Raw genomic sequence first — 15,184 nt, 5'->3', positions numbered from 1 at the left:
TTGGATTGGTTTGGATTGGTTTGGATTGGTTTGGTTGGTTTGGATTGGTTTGGATTGGTTTGGATTGGTTTGGATTGGTTTGGATTGGTTTGGTTGGTTGGTTTGGATTGGTTTGGTTGGTTTGGATTGGTTTGGATTGGTTTGGTTGGTTTGGATTGGTTTGGGTTGGTTTGGATTGGTTTGGATTGGTTTGGTTGGTTTGGATTGGTTTGGATTGGTTTGGATTGGTTTGGATTGGTTTGGTTGGTTTGGTTGGTTTGGATTGGTTTGGATTGGTTTGGTTGGTTTGGATTGGTTTGGATTGGTTTGGTTGGTTTGGTTGGTTTGGTTGGTTTGGTTGGTTTGGTTGGTTTGGTTGGTTTGGATTGGTTTGGATTGGTTTGGTTGGTTTGGATTGGTTTGGATTGGTTTGGATTGGTTTGGATTGGTTTGGATTGGTTTGGATTGGTTTGGTTGGTTTGGATTGGTTTGGTTGGTTTGGATTGGTTTGGATTGGTTTGGATTGGTTTGGTTGGTTTGGATTGGTTTGGATTGGTTTGGATTGGTTTGGATTGGTTTGGATTGGTTTGGATTGGTTTGGATTGGTTTGGATTGGTTTGGATTGGTTTGGTTGGTTTGGATTGGTTTGGATTGGTTTGGATTGGTTTGGATTGGTTTGGATTGGTTTGGATTGGTTTGGATTGGTTTGGTTGGTTTGGATTGGTTTGGATTGGTTTGGATTGGTTTGGATTGGTTTGGATTGGTTTGGATTGGTTTGGATTGGTTTGGATTGGTTTGGTTGGTTTGGATTGGTTTGGTTGGTTTGGTTGGTTTGGTTGGTTTGGATTGGTTTGGATTGGTTTGGATTGGTTTGGTTGGTTTGGATTGGTTTGGTTGGTTTGGATTGGTTTGGATTGGTTTGGGTTGGTTTGGTTGGTTTGGATTGGTTTGGGTTGGTTTGGATTGGTTTGGATTGGTTTGGATTGGTTTGGTTGGTTTGGTTGGTTTGGATTGGTTTGGTTGGTTTGGATTGGTTTGGTTGGTTTGGATTGGTTTGGTTGGTTTGGATTGGTTTTGGTTGGTTTGGTTGGTTTGGATTGGATCTGGATTGGTTTGGTTGGAACTGGATTGGTTTGGATTGGTTTGGATTGGTTTGGATTGGTTTGGTTGGTTTGGATTGGTTTGGTTGGTTTGGATTGGTTTGGATTGGTTTGGATTGGTTTGGATTGGTTTGGTTGGTTTGGATTGGTTTGGTTGGTTTGGTTGGTTTGCGTTGGTTTGGATTGGTTTGGTTGGTTTGGTTGGTTTGGATTGGTTTGGTTGGTTTGGTTGGTTTGGATTGGTTTGGTTGGTTTGGATTGGTTTGGATTGGTTTGGATTGGTTTGGATTGGTTTGGATTGGTTTGGATTGGTTTGGATTGGTTTGGATTGGTTTGGATTGGTTTGGATTGGTTTGGATTGGTTTGGATTGGTTTGGATTGGTTTGGATTGGTTTGGTTGGTTTGGATTGGTTTGGTTGTGTTTGGTTGTGTTTGGATTGGTTTGGTTTGGTTGGTTTGGATTGGTTGGTTGGATTGGTTTGGATTGGTTTGGATTGGTTTGGTTGGTTTGGATTGGTTTGGATTGGTTTGGATTGGTTTGGATTGGTTTGGTTTGGTTGGTTTGGATTGGTTTGGGATTGGTTTGGTTGGTTTGGATTGGTTTGGATTGGTTTGGATTGGTTTGGATTGGTTTGGATTGGTTTGGATTGGTTTGGTTGGTTTGGATGGGATTTGGTTGGGTTTGGATTGGTTTGGATTGGTTTGGATTGGTTTGGTTGGGTTGGATTCGATTTGGATTGGTTTGGATTGGTTTGGTTGGGTTTGGTTGGTTTGGGTTTGGTTTGGATTGGTTTGGATTGGTTTGGTTTGGATTGGTTTGGATTGGTTTGGATTGGTTGGGTTGGTTTGGTTGGTTTGGATTGGTTTGGATTGGTTTGGTTGGTTTGGATTGGTTTGGATTGGTTTGGATTGGTTTGGATTGGTTTGGTTGGTTTGGTTGGTTTGGATTGGTTTGGATTGGTTTGGATTGGTTTGGATTGGTTTGGTTGGTTTGGATTGGTTTGGTTGGTTTGGATTGGTTTGGATTGGTTTGGTTGGTTTGGATTGGTTTGGATTGGTTTGGATTGGTTTGGATTGGTTTGGTTGGTTTGGTTGGTTTGGTTGGTTTGGATTGGTTTGGATTGGTTTGGATTGGTTTGGATTGGTTTGGTTGGTTTGGTTGGTTTGGATTGGTTTGGATTGGTTTGGATTGGTTTGGTTGGTTTGGATTGGTTTGGTTGGTTTGGATTGGTTTGGTTGGTTTGGTTGGTTTGGATTGGTTTGGATTGGTTTGGATTGGTTTGGATTGGTTTGGATTGGTTTGGATTGGTTTGGGTTGGTTTGGGATTGGTTTGGGATTGGTTTGGATTGGTTTGGTTGGTTTGGTTGGTTTGGTTGGTTTGGATTGGTTTGGATTGGTTTGGATTGGTTTGGATTGGTTTGGATTGGGTTTGGATTGGTTTGGATTGGTTTGGATTGGTTTGGATTGGTTTGGTTGGTTTGGATTGGTTTGGATTGGTTTGGATTGGTTTGGATTGGTTTGGTTGGTTTGGTTGGTTTGGTTGGTTTGGATTGGTTTGGATTGGTTTGGATTGGTTTGGTTGGTTTGGATTGGTTTGGATTGGTTTGGATTGGTTTGTGTTGGTTTGGATTGGTTTGGTTGGTTTGGATTGGTTTGGATTGGTTTGGATTGGTTTGGATTGGTTTGGTTGGTTTGGATTGGTTTGGATTGGTTTGGATTGGTTTGGTTTGGTTTGGATTGGTTTGGATTGGTTTGGATTGGTTTGGATTGGTTTGGTTGGTTTGGATTGGTTTGGATTGGTTTGGTTGGTTTGGTTGGTTTGGATTGGTTTGGATTGGTTTGGGTTGGTTCGGTTGGTTTGGTTGGTTCGGATTGGTTTGGTTGGTTTGGTTGGTTTGGATTGGTTTGGATTGGTTTGGATTGGTTTGGATTGGTTTGGATTGGTTTGGATTGGTTTGGATTGGTTTGGTTGGTTTGGATTGGTTTGGATTGGTTTGGTTGGTTTGGATTGGTTTGGTTGGTTTGGATTGGTTTGGATTGGTTTGGATTGGTTTGGTTGGTTTGGTTGGTTTGGATTGGTTTGGTTGGTTTGGATTGGTTTGGATTGGTTTGGATTGGTTTGGTTGGTTTGGATTGGTTTGGATTGGTTTGGATTGGTTTGGTTGGATTGGTTGGTTGGTTTGGTTGGTTTGGATTGGTTTGGTTGGTTTGGTTGGTTTGGTTGGTTTGGTTGGTTTGGATTGGTTTGGATTGGTTTGGATTGGTTTGGTTGGTTTGGTTGGTTTGGTTGGTTTGGATTGGTTTGGATTGGTTTGGATTGGTTTGGTTGGTTTGGTTGGTTTGGTTGGTTTGGATTGGTTTGGATTGGTTTGGATTGGTTTGGTTGGTTTGGATTGGTTTGGATTGGTTTGGTTGGTTTGGATTGGTTTGGATTGGTTTGGATTGGTTTGGATTGGTTTGGTTGGTTTGGATTGGTTTGGATTGGTTTGGTTGGTTTGGATTGGTTTGGTTGGTTTGGATTGGTTTGGATTGGTTTGGATTGGTTTGGTTGGTTTGGATTGGTTTGGTTGGTTTGGATTGGTTTGGATTGGTTTGGATTGGTTTGGTTGGTTTGGATTGGTTTGGATTGGTTTGGATTGGTTTGGATTGGTTTGGTTGGTTTGGATTGGTTTGGATTGGTTTGGTTGGTTTGGATTGGTTTGGATTGGTTTGGTTGGTTTGGTTGGTTTGGATTGGTTTGGATTGGTTTGGATTGGTTTGGTTGGTTTGGATTGGTTTGGATTGGTTTGGATTGGTTTGGTTGGTTTGGATTGGTTTGGATTGGTTTGGATTGGTTTGGTTGGTTTGGATTGGTTTGGATTGGTTTGGATTGGTTTGGATTGGTTTGGATTGGTTTGGATTGGTTTGGTTGGTTTGGATTGGTTTGGTTGGTTTGGATTGGTTTGGATTGGTTTGGATTGGTTTGGATTGGTTTGGATTGGTTTGGATTGGTTTGGATTGGTTTGGATTGGTTTGGATTGGATTTGGTTGGTTGGTTTGGATTGGTTTGGATTGGTTTGGATTGGTTTGGATTGGTTTGGATTGGTTTGGATTGGTTTGGATTGGTTTGGTTGGTTTGGATTGGTTTGGTTGGTTTGGATTGGTTTGGATTGGTTTGGTTGGTTTGGATTGGTTTGGATTGGTTTGGATTGGTTTGGATTGGTTTGGATTGGTTTGGATTGGTTTGGTTGGTTTGGTTGGTTTGGATTGGTTTGGATTGGTTTGGATTGGTTTGGTTGGTTTGGATTGGTTTGGTTGGTTTGGATTGGTTTGGTTGGTTTGGTTGGTTTGGTTGGTTTGGATTGGTTTGGTTGGTTGGATTGGTTTGGATTGGTTTGGATTGGTTTGGATTGGTTTGGTTGGTTTGGATTGGTTTGGATTGGTTTGGATTGGTTTGGATTGGTTTGGATTGGTTTGGTTGGTTTGGATTGGTTTGGTTGGTTTGGTTGGTTTGGATTGGTTTGGTTGGTTTGGATTGGTTTGGTTGGTTTGGATTGGTTTGGATTGGTTTGGATTGGTTTGGATTGGTTTGGTTGGTTTGGTTGGTTTGGATTGGTTTGGTTGGTTTGGATTGGTTTGGATTGGTTTGGTTGGTTTGGATTGGTTTGGATTGGTTTGGATTGGTTTGGATTGGTTTGGATTGGTTTGGATTGGTTTGGTTGGTTTGGATTGGTTTGGTTGGTTTGGTTGGTTTGGATTGGTTTGGATTGGTTTGGTTGGTTTGGATTGGTTTGGTTGGTTTGGATTGGTTTGGATTGGTTTGGTTGGTTTGGATTGGTTTGGATTGGTTTGGTTGGTTTGGATTGGTTTGGATTGGTTTGGATTGGTTTGGTTGGTTTGGATTGGTTTGGATTGGTTTGGTTGGTTTGGTTGGTTTGGATTGGTTTGGATTGGTTTGGATTGGTTTGGATTGGTTTGGTTGGTTTGGATTGGTTTGGTTGGTTTGGATTGGTTTGGATTGGTTTGGATTGGTTTGGTTGGTTTGGATTGGTTTGGATTGGTTTGGATTGGTTTGGATTGGTTTGGATTGGTTTGGTTGGTTTGGTTGGTTTGGATTGGTTTGGATTGGTTTGGTTGGTTTGGATTGGTTTGGTTGGTTTGGTTGGTTTGGTTGGTTTGGATTGGTTTGGATTGGTTTGGTTGGTTTGGATTGGTTTGGTTGGTTTGGATTGGTTTGGTTGGTTTGGATTGGTTTGGATTGGTTTGGATTGGTTTGGTTGGTTTGGTTGGTTTGGATTGGTTTGGATTGGTTTGGTTGGTTTGGTTGGTTTGGATTGGTTTGGATTGGTTTGGATTGGTTTGGTTGGTTTGGATTGGTTTGGATTGGTTTGGATTGGTTTGGATTGGTTTGGATTGGTTTGGATTGGTTTGGTTGGTTTGGATTGGTTTGGATTGGTTTGGTTGGTTTGGATTGGTTTGGATTGGTTTGGTTGGTTTGGATTGGTTTGGGTTGGTTTGGATTGGTTTGGTTGGTTTGGATTGGTTTGGTTGGTTTGGATTGGTTTGGTTGGTTTGGATTGGTTTGGTTGGTTTGGTTGGTTTGGATTGGTTTGGATTGGTTTGGATTGGTTTGGTTGGTTTGGATTGGTTTGGATTGGTTTGGTTGGTTTGGATTGGTTTGGTTGGTTTGGATTGGTTTGGATTGGTTTGGATTGGTTTGGATTGGTTTGGTTGGTTTGGTTGGTTTGGATTGGTTTGGATTGGTTTGGATTGGTTTGGTTGGTTTGGATTGGTTTGGTTGGTTTGGATTGGTTTGGATTGGTTTGGTTGGTTTGGTTGGTTTGGATTGGTTTGGATTGGTTTGGTTGGTTTGGATTGGTTTGGTTGGTTTGGATTGGTTTGGATTGGTTTGGTTGGTTTGGATTGGTTTGGTTGGTTGGTTTGGATTGGTTTGGATTGGTTTGGATTGGTTTGGTTGGTTTGGATTGGTTTGGATTGGTTTGGTTGGTTTGGATTGGTTTGGATTGGTTTGGATTGGTTTGGATTGGTTTGGTTGGTTTGGTTGGTTTGGTTGGTTTGGATTGGTTTGGATTGGTTTGGATTGGTTTGGTTGGTTTGGATTGGTTTGGTTGGTTTGGATTGGATTGGTTTGGATTGGTTTGGATTGGTTTGGATTGGTTTGGTTGGTTTGGATTGGTTTGGATTGGTTTGGATTGGATTGGTTTGGATTGGTTTGGGTTGGTTTGGTTGGTTTGGATTGGTTTGGATTGGTTTGGATTGGTTTGGGTTGGTTTGGTTGGTTTGGATTGGTTTGGTTGGTTTGGATTGGTTTGGTTGGTTTGGATTGGTTTGGATTGGTTTGGATTGGTTTGGATTGGTTTGGATTGGTTTGGATTGGTTTGGTTGGTTTGGTTGGTTTGGTTGGTTTGGATTGGTTTGGTTGGTTTGGATTGGTTTGGATTGGTTTGGATTGGTTTGGATTGGTTTGGTTGGTTTGGATTGGTTTGGATTGGTTTGGATTGGTTTGGATTGGATTGGTTTGGTTGGTTTGGATTGGTTTGGATTGGTTTGGTTGGTTTGGTTGGTTTGGATTGGTTTGGATTGGTTTGGATTGGTTTGGATTGGTTTGGATTGGTTTGGATTGGTTTGGTTGGTTTGGTTGGTTTGGTTGGTTTGGATTGGTTTGGATTGGTTTGGATTGGTTTGGATTGGTTTGGATTGGTTTGGATTGGTTTGGATTGGTTTGGTTGGTTTGGATTGGTTTGGATTGGTTTGGATTGGTTTGGTTGGTTTGGTTGGTTTGGATTGGTTTGGATTGGTTTGGTTGGTTTGGATTGGTTTGGATTGGTTTGGATTGGTTTGGATTGGTTTGGATTGGTTTGGATTGGTTTGGTTGGTTTGGGTTGGTTTGGATTGGTTTGGATTGGTTTGGATTGGTTTGGTTGGTTTGGATTGGTTTGGATTGGTTTGGTTGGTTTGGATTGGTTTGGTTGGTTTGGATTGGTTTGGATTGGTTTGGTTGGTTTGGATTGGTTTGGATTGGTTTGGATTGGTTTGGATTGGTTTGGATTGGTTTGGTTGGTTTGGATTGGTTTGGTTGGTTTGGTTGGTTTGGATTGGTTTGGTTGGTTTGGATTGGTTTGGATTGGTTTGGTTGGTTTGGATTGGTTTGGATTGGTTTGGATTGGTTTGGTTGGTTTGGTTGGTTTGGATTGGTTTGGTTGGTTTGGATTGGATTGGTTTGGATTGGTTTGGATTGGTTTGGTTGGTTTGGTTGGTTTGGATTGGTTTGGTTGGTTTGGATTGGTTTGGATTGGTTTGGATTGGTTTGGATTGGTTTGGATTGGTTTGGATTGGTTTGGATTGGTTTGGATTGGTTTGGATTGGTTTGGATTGGTTTGGTTGGATTTGGATTGGTTTGGATTGGTTTGGATTGGTTTGGATTGGTTTGGATTGGTTTGGATTGGTTTGGATTGGTTTGGATTGGTTTGGTTGGTTTGGATTGGTTTGGATTGGTTGGTTGGTTTGGATTGGTTTGGATTGGTTTGGATTGGTTTGGATTGGTTTGGATTGGTTTGGATTGGTTTGGGTTGGTTTGGATTGGTTTGGATTGGTTTGGTTGGTTTGGATTGGTTTGGATTGGTTTGGATTGGTTTGGATTGGTTTGGTTGGTTTGGATTGGTTTGGTTGGTTTGGATTGGTTTGGATTGGTTTGGATTGGTTTGGATTGGTTTGGATTGGTTTGGATTGGTTTGGATTGGTTTGGATTGGATTTGGGATTGGTTTGGATTGGTTTGGATTGGTTTGGTTGGTTTGGATTGGTTTGGATTGGTTTGGATTGGTTTGGATTGGTTTGGATTGGTTTGGTTGGTTTGGATTGGTTTGGATTGGTTTGGATTGGTTTGGTTGGTTTGGATTGGTTTGGATTGGTTTGGATTGGTTTGGATTGGTTTGGATTGGTTTGGATTGGTTTGGATTGGTTTGGTTGGTTTGGATTTGGATTGGATTGGTTTGGATTGGTTTGGATTGGATTGGTTTGGATTGGTTTGGATTGGATTTGGATTGGTTTGGATTGGTTTGGATTGGTTTGGTATTTGCATTGGTTTGGATTGGTTTGGATTGATTTGGATTGGATTTGGATTGGATTTGGATTGGATTTGGATTGGATTTGGATTGGATTTGGATTGGATTTGGATTGGATTTGGATTGGATTTGGATTGGATTTGGATTGGATTTGGGATTGGCCCCATTTTTCCGTTCAAGTGATTCAATTAGATCACGGCAATTAAGACGCTGGCAACTCGTCGGAAAGCTCTGACGAAAAGCGTTAATATTTTCCTGTTGATCTGAATCGTCCAATCTGAAGTACAATTACCACTTTTCAAAAGGTTTTCAAAGTTTTATGCCATGAATATATGTATGGAAATAAATAACGTGTTTATAGCCGCAATTTTAGGAAAAACACTTCTTGTGTTAAGAAAATTTAAAAAAAATTGAACTGGAATCGGATCTTCTCTGTCAATGTCAATGTTGAAATTTTGTGCCGTTTTTAAGCATTTTGAATCCCTTGTTTTCCTCGCCGTTATTGGAGCAAACACCCACTCATTTAGTACGTATGCTTTGTACTGGCTTTTTAGATATCCTGTTTCCGAATTGTTACTTGTATTGGAACATTTGTCTGTCAAACGAGAAATGACATTTAATGAATAAAACCCAATTCCATGCATTTAAATATAATTAACATGCCACAAACCGGTAAAATTTTCGTATGACATACAATTCTAGAAATAAAATCCCAACTGAAAATCACACGGAGCAGAAAATAAAACTCAACTCCCTCTGCATGATTTGAAACTCAAAATATTAGCTGATACGCTGATCATCGAAAGAAGGTGAAAAGAAGTAACTTGTCTCATGCAATCTTACTTGGACAAAGTTAGAGAGCTCTCCAAGTTTAGAAAGGGTGTATATGACAGTATACTTTACTACATATATCCAACAGCGAGTAATGCATTTTTTATTACCGTAATAAGTACTTACCAAAACAAACAATTTATTCATGATGGTGCTGCCTTCCGTTATCCAAAATAATTTTAAAAACTTGAGATCACTTTCGTTCTACCAATTTACACAACCAATCTGTTTTTGGCAGACTATATTAATTCTTTGAAACTTCTCCTGCCCAGTTCGATTTTATTAATGTTCCGAAAATTCTCCTGCACTCGTCCCGTATCGGATTTTTCGCTCTTCTTCTCGGATATCGAACTTTTCAGTGTTTTATGTAATCGACCTTCACAGCAGAACTGATGTGGAGCACTTTTATCTCACCATTCGATTCCGGGGAGCATCACAAACTTTCACCCATGCACTTTGCCCTCGCGCGCGAAAACTTTTCAATCCTAAATTAATGCGACCGACCGTCTTGAAGAATAATTAAATGGCTTCGTGTCTCCTGTCGTCCCGGGCTGAAAAAATAAATTAATCGTGGTGAGCCCGCTGCCAGACATCCACCGACTAAACATTCTCCCCGCCGAAGATGTCATTTAAATACGGAAAAGAGTTTAAAAATCACTTTCCACCGAGATCAGGAGGTCGAACGCGAGCCACACCATCAGCTCATCATCCGAGAGCTGAAGCAGAATTAGCAGCAGCCACACATCCTCGGTGACAAGACAATCCATTTCATCTCACACCGATGCGGCTCCATATTATCGCCATTCGTATCACTGGAAACGAGATCCACTTATGCTGGTCCCCAAAATGGAAGTCTTCACCGGTTTTTTATTTTGGTGGTGTCTTAGTCACTATAGAGTCTAGATCATGCGGATGTATTCCGAATCCGAACAGTAGGAAGTAACTTGTTGTGAGCCACCAGTAGTGTTAAATAGCAAATATTTACTCAATGTTTTTTTTATTGACTATGTAATGTAATTAAAGAAGATGAACAAATGAAGCCTAGGCTTTGGAACCTATAAAATAGCGGAATGCAGATGAGAAAAGCGAAGCCGAGATAAATCATATATGTATAATGAAACACATGGGGCCGTACACTAATTATTACGAAGCAATTTTTTCTGGGTTATTCAAAACCCCCCTCCGCCCAAGTAAAATTTTTCCCATACAAATCATTTTTTAATTTATATGGAACGCAAGATAATGTCAAACTCCCCTCCCCTCATAAGTGCTTACGTAATTAATGTACGACCCCATGATAAAAAAATGTGACCAGGATATCTGTCTGGTATGCAACCTCCCAGGCTCATTGGTTTTTTACTACTACCACATCCAAGAAAAAGAGGTGCGGCAATCGGTTCTGCGCCGTAGTAACGATTGACGTCAAAAACGCATTCAACAGTGCCAGCTGGGAGACCATCGCCGTAGCGCTGCATGGAATGCGGGTTCCTGGTTATTTGTGTAGAATCCTTAAGAGCTACTTCGCAAACCGGATTCTGGTCTACGATACGAATTCGGGGAAGAAGTCGATTAGGGTTACGGCGGGTGTTCCACAAGGCTCCATATTTGGGCCAATGCTGTGGAATGTTATGCACAACGGAGTGCTAAAGCTGAAGTTGCGGCTGATGTTGTTCTAACGATAACCGGAGAATCACTGGAAGAGGTAGATATGCTGGTGGCGGAGACAGCCGACGCAGTTGAAAACTGGATGAATGGAGTTAAGCTGAGGCTTGCTCACCACAAAACAGAAGTGATGCTGGTCAGCAACTGCCGAATCATACAGCGAATGCAGATTATCGTCGTAGAGCACTACATACCTACCGTCTGTGCGGGCTTTGAGACATCTAGGAGTTATGATCGACGACCGTTTGAATTTCAACACCCATGTCGACTATTCCTGCGAGAAGGCGGCTAAGATGGTCACTGCGCCTGCAAGGATCATGCCGAACGTCGGCGGACCGAAAGGCAGCAGTAGGCGTCTTCTGGCGACCGTATCATCCTCAATACTTAGGTACGGCGTGTTTCGTCTAATGGCCATCCGAGTGGCGAGTGCGTACCGAACCATTTCGTCAGAGGCAGTTTGCGTTATCGCAGGGATAATTCCAATCTGCATAACCCTTGCAGAGGATATCGAGTGCTACCAACGGAGAGGTACCAGAAATGTGAGGGAGACGGTGAGACTGGACTCTATGGTGAAGTGGCAGCAGGAGTGGGACAATGCAGATAGTGGAAGGTGGACCCACCGGCTCATCCCCAATGTGTCGACGTGGGTGAACAGGGAGCATGGAGAGTCACTCAGTTCCTATCCGGACAAGGTTGTTTCCGCCAATATCTGCGCAGGTGTGGCCATGCGTCATCGCCATTCTGCCCGGCGTGTATCAACGTAGAGGAGACTCCAGAGCACGTGTTATTCGATTGTCCGAGGTTTGCGGAAGCGCGTAGAGGAATGCCTGCCCTAAGTGTGTACAACATCGCAGAGCGAATGTGTCACGATGAAGATACGTGGAATGCGGTAAGCAGAGTCGTGAGGCAAATAGTGTCAGAGCTGCAGCGTAGATGGAGAAGGGACCAGCAAATAAGTGTCGGCTCAGAGGAAAATCCAGCATAGTGAGCAGTGTTTGGCCTCGGGTCGTCGGGGTGCTGGTGAAGTCCTCTGCCAACCGGAATCGTCGGACCAACTTCAGCACTCGATCAGCCAACCTGCTGAAGAATGAAGAAGGAAGTTTCAGGGCACCGCCAGTGCGGACGTCATCAACCTCCGGAACTGTCGGACCACCTCTGCAACCAGAAGACGAAGTCGGCGCAATGCGCGAAAGCGTCCCCTGCGATAGCCGCCGGTGGTCGGGGCACCATCAGTGCGGAAGTTTCCTTCACCGGAACTGGTGGACAACCCTCGCCGCCGGGAGAAACCAGGAAGTTTCGAGTGAGGAAGTTTGCGGCACGACCGCCGAGGGATCGAGACAACGTAGCAGTGGATTTCAGCGAGCCAGTCGGCGAATTAGCCTAAGCTAGGGGCCGAAAGTTTAGAAGAAGTGCATGAGCACAGCCACCGCGATGAACCGCAAACGCGATGGGCTTTCGGCCTTCGAGGTGGCGACGGAACAGCTGGACGCCATCATCGACTTTGCGTCATCGAAGCATAATATCAGTAAGGACCTTAAGAGGAGGTTGCTGAAACTTCGAACGTCGATGTTGGACGCCAAGCTGGAGAGGGCAAACCCGTGAAATCCGTGGAGTCGACGTCTACCCAGACTGAGACCCAAGGATTCGTGGACTCGGGCAAGGTCGAATCGACCGTGGGCGTGCCAGCGAAAACGGTGGTGCCAAAGTCTACCCAGACTGAGGCTCAAGTATTTGCGGGCACGTCGGGGGTGACTGCTCCAACGGAGCAGACACAAAAACGGGGGAGACAGTCTCCAGGGGATGAGCTCCCTGGGGCCGCTCGACAACGCGGAGGGTTACTACCCCGAACAAGGTACCTCCAAAACCGGGGGAGGCAGGGAAATAGAGGGGGATGACGCCTCCTGGACCTTGGCCAAGAACAAGAGGAAACCGAAGACGTCAAGGGCCGAAAAGAAGGCCCAGGCGAATGAGGGTAGCAAGAAGTCTAGGGTAGGCGCCAATTGCTCCAGGGGCGATGCCCTAGTCATCATCAAGACGAACGAGGCTAAGTACTCGGACGTCTTGAAGGCGATGAGGAGTGACGTCAAGCTCGGTGAACTCGGCGCTGACGTACGTCGAATAAGACGTACCCGGATGGGCGAGATGATCCTCGAGCTAAAGCGGGGCGTCTCGCAAAAGGGCGCCGCCTACAAGAAGTTGGCGGAGGAAGTTCTAGGCGAGACGGTCAAGGTGAGGGCACTCACGACGGAGATGAATCTAAGGGTTAAAGACCTGGACGAGATCACCGAAGTCGATGAGCTCGTCACAGCACTGCGTCGACAGTGTGAAGTGGAGATGCCCACTGCAGCTGTTCGGCTACGGAAAGGTTCGGCAGGGATACAGGTAGCACTGGTTCGGCTATCTGCAGCGGACGCCTCCAAGGTAGTTAAGTTAGGGAGCGTCAAGGTGGCAAGCTCTGCTGATTGGAGGGACATAAGACACAATGCTGCACGAACCCTCCCAATTGTTTGATTTGTTTCAGCAAAGCTTGCCATCATAGCGGATCCATACCGGGTACCCGCCAGGAACGGTAATTGGGTTACCGATGGGTCTAAAATGGCGGCGATATGGAAATACCCAGCCCAAGAGTTGGTGTCTTCGACACACGAGGGCTTCGTCATTGCCAAAATCAACGGGGCCTTCTTCTGCAGCTGCTATGCGCCTCCTCGATGGTCGATCGAGCAGTTCGGTCGAATGCTAGATTGTTTGACGGCTAACTTGATGGGGCGTAGGCCGGTGGGGATAGCGGGGACTTCAACGGAATGGGGAAGCCTTTCCACGAAACAACGGGGGCAGATCCTGCTGGAATCACTGGCCATGTTGGATGTGGACTTGGCCAATGTCGGTACCAAAAGTACCTACAGCTGGAACGGGGCCGAGTTGATTATCGACGTTAAGTTCTGGAGCCCTGGCCAAACGAGTAGTTCGAACTGGAGGGTAGTTCAATGGCTACACTCACAGCGACCACCTGGCGGTTCGCTACAGTATCGACTATACGACCAGCATTCAGCGGACGGAAAAAGGGGCGAGGCCCAGCCCTCGTATGTGGAAGACATCGTACTTCGACGACGAGGTGTTTAAGGAAGCGCTTCGCCGCGAGCACAATACTCTCGGTCTGAGCGGCGAGCAGCTGGTAACAGTACTCTCGCGTGCATGCGATGCCACCATGCCTAGGAACGTCCACCCTAGGAATGGGAGGCCACCGGCTTACTGGTGGATTCAAGCAATCGCGAACCTGCGCCGTGCCTGCCTACGGGCACGGAGGCGGATGCAGCGAGCACGCACAGAAGAGGAGCGTGTTGAACGACGGGTGGCGTTCGTGGCTGCTAGAGCCGATCTGAAGACTGAGATTAGATCAAGCAAAACAGCCTGCTTCAAGGGCCTGTGTCAAAGTGCCAACGCGAATCCATGGGGTGACGCCTATAGGGCCGTAATGTCCAAGACACGTGGGGCGATGGCCCCTACAGAGCGGTCTCCAGAGATGCTAGAGAAGATCATCGCGGGGCTCTTCCCACGTCATGATCCAAGTCCCTGGCCTCACTTTCAGGAGCTATCAGGGGCCAAGGTGGCCGACGAGGAAAGAGTAACTGTGGCGGAACTCGCGGGAATTGCACAGTCCCTTAGCGTAGGTAAGGCGCCAGGACCAGATGGTATTCCGAACCTGGCCATCAAAGCGGCCATTGCTAAGGCTCCCGAGATGTTCAGATCTGTCATGCAGAGATTCTGGACGAGGGAGTCTTCCCTGAAGCATGGAAAAGGCAGAGCTTGATCCTATTGCCAAAGGCGGAAAAACCACCGGGGGATCCGTCGGCATATAGACCAATATGCCTGCTTGATATGGCGGGGAAGGTGCTCGAGAAGATCATCCTCAACAGGTTGTTGATACGCACGGAGGGTGCGGATGGTCTATCGAGTTACCAGTTTGGCTTCCGAAAGGGTAAGTCGACCTTAGAGCTTATCTTGTCGGTTACCAAATCCGCGAAGATAGCTATCCAGCGTAAGAGGAGGGGAGTTCGCTATTGTGCATTCCTCGACGTGAGGAATGCATTCAATAGTGCCAGTTGGACAGCTATTGCAGATGCGCTCCTGCGTCTTGAAATTCCCGAGTACCTGTACAAGATTCTCGGAAGCTACTTCCAGAATCGAGTACTGGTATACGACACGGAGGCGGGTCGGAACTGCGTTGACATAACCTCAGGGGTTCCACAAGGTTCCATACTGGGTCCGATGTTATGGAACGGTGTCTTGATGTTGAAGTTCCCGGTGGGCGTGGTAATCTTCGGCTTCGCTGACGATATAACGTTGAAGATCTACGGCAAATCGATCGAAGAGGTGGAGTTGACTGCAGCCCACTCGATCGCAATTGTGGAGGAGTGGATTAGTTCCAGGAAGTTAGAACTGGCTCACCACCAGACTGAGGTGGATGTTGTTAACAACCGAAAGTCGGAGCAGCAAGCGGTGATAAGGGCAGGCAATTGCACAATCACCTTTGAACGCTCCATCAAACTCT

This window comes from Armigeres subalbatus, chromosome 3 (genome assembly GCF_024139115.2).
Source record: "Armigeres subalbatus isolate Guangzhou_Male chromosome 3, GZ_Asu_2, whole genome shotgun sequence".
NCBI lineage: Eukaryota > Metazoa > Arthropoda > Insecta > Diptera > Culicidae > Armigeres > Armigeres subalbatus.
The sequence above is the reverse complement of the archived record's forward strand: the minus strand, read 5'-3'. Positions refer to the sequence as shown.